Here is a 6,582-nt window from a genome sequence, read left to right on the forward strand (position 1 = left end):
GAATTCCAAATGCGTTAGAGGAGCATCCCGGTAGAGATAGTGGAATGCGAGGGTAAGGCATATGGGTTTTATTCTTGTGTTTGTTTCCCCCAAGATGGCTGTCGGAGGACATGACCAATGAGAGCTTTTCTAGAGGACTAGGGGTTTAGGACTAGTTTATTGGTTTAGAAGAGCATGTGAGAGGATTAGGATTAGGATAGCTAGGTGGCTTAAGGTCCTTTTTTCCATAGGTTGTTTAGAAGTAGTTACTGTCTTGGCTCAATAGGGATCTTTTCAGGTTTTGTCATTTCTTATTTATTTGTATGTTTGTCTTGTTGTTTCCCACTACTTGTTCAAGTTACGTATTAGTTTGCTACTTTTATGTTGTTTAATATGCCCAATATGGTTGCTTCCGTATTTGTATTTGTATTGTCAAACATGTTTCTAAGATATCGGTAGGACACATGAGTGATAAACGTTCGACCCGCATAGTAGCCGGACCCAGCAGACAGGTATTTCTTCGTTTTAGATTCTCGGCAGACAGGTATGATTTTTTAAACATTTCTCATTTTCCGTCTTGCACTCCTTTGTGGCCGGAGGTCCATATGGAAGCAATCTCTCTACCTTTGTGTAGAGATAAGACTGTCTACAGCTTACCTCCCCCATACCCCGCGCAGGGATTGAGTCCTGTTGTTGTTGTCGTCTAGTTAATATACTTGTTTGTGGCATAACAATTATGTGACTCAATAGTTTATATAGCTTCAATCACAAATTTCTTCAACGTCATATTCCAGCATTAATGATACAATCTTAATATATACTATAAGACAGTTGAACTAATGACTTATCAGCCAATCACGTCGCTTGATTTCATCAAATTAACTCTCGCTTATGTCATCATTTAATTGATTTTATTTAATTAATAAAATGTAGATAATTAAAATAAAAAAACCCATACGTACACAATATGGATCAATACAACATGTAGCTTCAATTCTTCAAATATGGATAATTGTAATCATAATTGGTATTTATCTGTGTATTAAATCTAGCTGGCTTTAAAGAGTCCTAATTCTAATCAGACTATATGAAACTCCTTATATAAACCGTAACATACAGAATCAGAATCATAACGCACATAATCACGTTAATGAGAACTCGGCAGATTGTTCAATCAATGTTAGAATATTGCTTTTCTGGAAGACATTGTTCAAACTAAACCAATAGGCAGCCTTGATATGATTTTTGTAGATGAACAGGTACATAGCTTTTGTTCTCAGATTGTGTTATGCTTGAATACTTAATCTATTATTTTGCAATCTGTTTTGTTATGTCTATTTTACATTATCTCTAGGTTGCTTCTGTCTTCGGATCTTTTAATTTTTTTTGTGCAATAATTGTTGTAGTTACGAGTATTGATCGGGATATAATCGTGAGCCCCATTAATTGTTGAAACGGCATGTTTTTTGGTTGTTTCAAAGAACAAATAAGTTGCTTTCAATTTTTGTGGCCTTTTGAACATCAACGTAGCTATTTACAAAACAATTTTACTATCCTGCAAATTGATTGTTTTTCATGTTTATGATGTTTTTGGACAGCAAAGAAGCAGCTTTATGATCAAATTTATTTGGCACGTTGATTGTTATGTTTGGTTTGGACAACAAAGAGCTTCATGAGCAGATCTCTTTGGCAGCTAATGAGCTGATTTTTGTGGCAGGGATAATTAGTGTCCATGTTGCATGGCCTTTTGTTTAATATATTACCTTCTATTCAGGATGCGGAAGAAGCATTAACCCACATGTTGTCTTCTTTAAGACAAGAATGCTTATAATACTTTGGATCAAAGCAAAGTTCTCAAGCTGTTGCAACCAACTTGAGTAGTCGTATTCTTACTCTAGAGACGAGGGTTTAAGCTTAGTGAGCTAGACAGTAACGCAGATGGACCTGATCTATCTTGGCCCATTTAATGGAATCGTTTCCAGCATTCTAACTTGCCAAAGCTGTTCGTTTAAGGTTGAAGTATGTACTCATGTTTTCTTTGACTTTCCGTATTTGATGAATTCTTTTAACTCTTCCTCATTAGCATTAGATATGGCAAAATGGTTTGGGTTGGTTATGCGTTATGAAGTAATTATAAGTGTATGCTGAAATTGGTCAGCCGTCAGCGTGATCTTAAACACCTGGTCCGATAATTAAAATATATGAATAGATAGTTGGCCACATATTCTTACAAAAATTTATACGGAGTAGCATTTTGATTATTCTTATGATTTAATGCATAAATGTCTTAGAAGGTTGTACAACTTAGATATACTTTGGAAAGCTTTTATCCTGTTTCTTTTTAAGATAATTATTAATTTATATTTTACTTATATGGATGAAGGATAACTCTAATAGACCCATCGTAAAATAACAGTTTGTTCCCTTTAATTAGTAAATATTCTCTTATATTATGTTATTTCTAGACGACTTGCTTATTTGATGTATGTATCATGTATTTTGCTGTGACCTGAGTCCACTAATTTTTCTTTTATTATGTTTCGTTCTATCTAGACGAGCATAACCATTTACCATATGAACCGACTGCGAAGTAAAACTCGCAGCACCTTATTGTTTGGTATCCTAAACAGAGATGTTATTAACATTGAAATTTGAAACCAATGTATAGCTTCACGTTGCATCTCAATAGACTTAAATTCAGTTGTCAAAGTGGTAGGCCCAAAAGTGTCAACCCCAGTTCTACATTACATACCTTTGTTCTCATTTTACTTAAACTTTTTCTTTTGTTTTCATTTAACTAACATTTGTCCATCTAAATAGATCATTGGATTTTTAATATGTATCAACTTTCAAAGTTAAAAACTTTTGCATATTTAATATTTAATATATGAATATATAATACTAATAATATCATAAGTCTCATGTTCAGTATCGGATACGGGTCTAAAATGTAGTTTAAACTATTTTTTTACGGCAAATTGTCGGTAATTGATTTTTTTTAAGTTTTGAATTTCAAACTTCTAAAGAAGTAGAGCTTCACGCTTTTTCAATCATCCAAGGAAATGTGGATCATTAGACAAAAAGGCTTATTGACATTTTAAACTTAATGGGCCTTTTTAAATATTCATACATAGAACAAATAAAGCCCATTAATTTTTTATATAAAGAAATAGATTTATCATATGTTTCTAAATATGCACAATTAAACAAAGTGGTTAAAACTGTACAGGATAAGACAAGTGAAACAACGGTTCTCAACTCTAAAGTTTTAAAGACCTCGCTTTTTAACGTAACATTAATTATATATGTTTTTTCCGTATTACATGGGTAATAATTTAGTCCACCAATAAATTAAAACATAATTGTAATATATTGTTTAAACAATACTTGTCATACTCCTTACACAACAAATGTCTTTTTTTAATTTGTAAACATTATTTCAATTTAGTTATTTAATATATATCTATTTTTTTAATAATATGTTCATATATAGAATATCTATAAGTTCATATATTATATTTTAATTTAAAAAATCAAATTTTTGTCTGAGTTTGTATAAAACTCTTACTCTGATTTGATATTTAGAGCATCTCCAATGGTAGTTTTTTAAAAGTTTTTTTTTTTTTAACCTTTTCACTATTTAAAAAAACTTTTGTATCACTTTTTTGTCATTGGAGTGAAAAACTTTTTACCAATAGGTTAATAATCTTCAAGTCTTTAGAGCAATATGACACTCTCTTTCTTCTTAGTTTTATTATTAAACAATCTTTGAAAGACTTTTTTTTATAGCTTTAACCATTGGAGCAATAATTTGATTAAAAGCTTAACCATTAGAAATGCTCTTATATTCTAAATAGTTCATTTTATTCATTGTTTTTATCATCATATGATTAAAAGGTGCTATAACTTTTAACTAAAAATGCATGTTTTTTTCTTAGTTCATATCTTAGTTACATAGAGGGATTGTGTAACACCCCGACTAAGGCGGAAACACGAGATGCCACAGAACGATATGGTACAAAAGATTTAAATATAAAACATCAACTCAAGTTTTCAAATGACATTCAAAATCCAAAAGATTACAAATTAAAGATGACGTCCAAATCCATTACACAACCAAATTCATAATTAAAACGATTAAATGTTTGCAATACTTGTTCAACCATACAAGCATATTAGAGTCCAAAAGGGTGGTCCAAGCTACGCACCTAAATCTTTAACCTGAAAAGCATGAAGAAGAAGAAGTGTCAACTACGAGAGTTGAGTGAGTTCATAGGTTTTTAACTAACAACATAAAGTGTATATATATATCCATCATAACCAAAAATTTGAGAGTCACCAAAATTTCCATGTATACCTCCAATGTAACATTTGAAAAGCGTATGTTCCACTTACTATAATCAACGTAGTAAAATTACTATCATATAACCACAAGGGTATAATTCAATCAACCTTGATGAGTAAATGCTTGAGCCACTACTACTACCTTTTTTTCAAAGTCCAATAATAAATAAATAAATCTTGCACGAGCTGTCAATCAAGTGCCGTAATAATAATAATATGAAAGGGGTCGTGCCATGGAGACGACCTAAGTAAGGTAGCTAGAACACCCGTGGTCGGACTGGAAGCGGAGGTTGTCACAAAGGCAACCAACCTTCCACCGTTACACAATTGGGTGGGTGGACGAAACCTAGTTGCGCAACTAACTAACTACAGGCCTCCATAATCGGAGTAAATAGTAGTGAACCGAAGAAAGCGGTTTGACAGAACTCAAGCTCATCATATAAATCATTTATCATAATGAACATACGAAACAATTTCATTTCATAATCATAATATCAAGAATCATTTCATATATATGTAATAATAAAAGCAATTTAGCTTATATATCATGCTTTTCACCCCGATAGTTAAAACACATAAAATAGTTTGAAAGGGGGCTATGACTCACTTGAATTGAGAGTGAAAGAAGGCTGATCAAAAGTGAGATCTCCGGCTAGTGGTGTCTTTCCTCAAGCAAGCCTAAACCATGGTATTCGAAATATGCACAACGTAAGTGTGTGTCGCATAACTAGTAAACTAGATCATGAGATGTATGCTAGTAGACTTGCCCAACTTTGGTTGTCGTTTAAATTATGGAATTCAATTACATTATGTTGTTCACCTCATTTGGTTGGAAGACATTTGGTAGTAAAGGTCATTCATACGATTTTGTTCGGTTATTGGAATTTCGGTAGTTTAACTTTGTATTATATATATTTTCCATTGCATGCTTTGTTTAATACCCATATTTGACATTTGTGTTCTCATAATATTAATGTTAATATATGTTACTGATTTATAATTATTTATTTAATTTAATATTATTTAATTAATTTATTTACTTATTTTATTGGTTTATTAATTAAATAATTCCTTATAATTATTTTTAAGTCCTTAAATTACCTCTAAAATTCATAGATAATTATAGATGGATTATCTACTGATTTTCAAGCCTTTTTATTTGTAACATTGTGATTTTTATATTTATTTGTGCCTTATTTCTATTTATTTAATAATAATGATTAATTAGTGACTTTTACTTAATAATTTACTTTTAAATTGTATAGTTCTTGTTCCCTTGCTTGTAGTTATTTTTCCCCAGTAGGTTTTGGTCACTTTTATCATTGGTTAAGTGGTTTTGATCAGATTCATGGTTTATATAGTTTATTTATTAATTTATATACCTTTTAATTACCATTTTAATTCATTAAATCATAGAAATCCTTACAAATCACCACAAGAGTTTTAGTCCAAAAATTTCAGCCCTTTTTGGCAACTTATATCAACACAAATTCATATCAATTCAACCTCCCTTGTGTCTTGCTCAAATTGAGGATTTTATATTTGAAAATCGTTTACCGAAATAGTGATTTTAGCCTCATTTCTTAGGCTATTAAGGTACTTCAAAATGGATTTTCATCCTAAATTCAACATTCACAGTAAGTTCATCATATTTTGATGGTTCAAGTCGTGATGATGGTGGTGGTGTGATATGTGCAATTTAGTGCTTTCGGTTAGTGATTATTTGACCCGAAAAGACGATTTTTGAGCTTATTCTTGCCATGCATCAAATGACTTGAGTTTTATACTTTTAATATGTCATATTTCCAGTATGTTCATCACATTTTCATGGTCATAAAGTTATGGTGCATGTGTGTGCTCAAAATGCATTTTAACAAGCTTTCGGTTTTCGTTTTCAAGCATATTTTAACTTGTTTTGACCCAAGCTTTATATAATTGATATTTTGTGAATTTTTCCAGAATATTTGCATGACTTTTAGCATATTTTTCAGTTGACACAAGTCTCTAACCATCTCATAATCCAAACAACAATCCAACCTTCTTAAATCTAGCATGTATGCACTTAAATCAATACTTTTTAACATAAAGCTTTATCCATCTCAAATCCATCAATATGAAAACATGTTTTTATGAAATATTCCAGAAAATATGAACATAAGATTTGTAATAAACATGTCTTTCTCTTCATGTACAAAGATTTCCTTACAACTATCAACACAACCAACACCTTTTTCATGCTAACTTTTATAGATCCAACAC

This window comes from Erigeron canadensis, chromosome 7 (assembly GCF_010389155.1).
Source record: "Erigeron canadensis isolate Cc75 chromosome 7, C_canadensis_v1, whole genome shotgun sequence".
NCBI classification, from domain to species: domain Eukaryota; kingdom Viridiplantae; phylum Streptophyta; class Magnoliopsida; order Asterales; family Asteraceae; genus Erigeron; species Erigeron canadensis.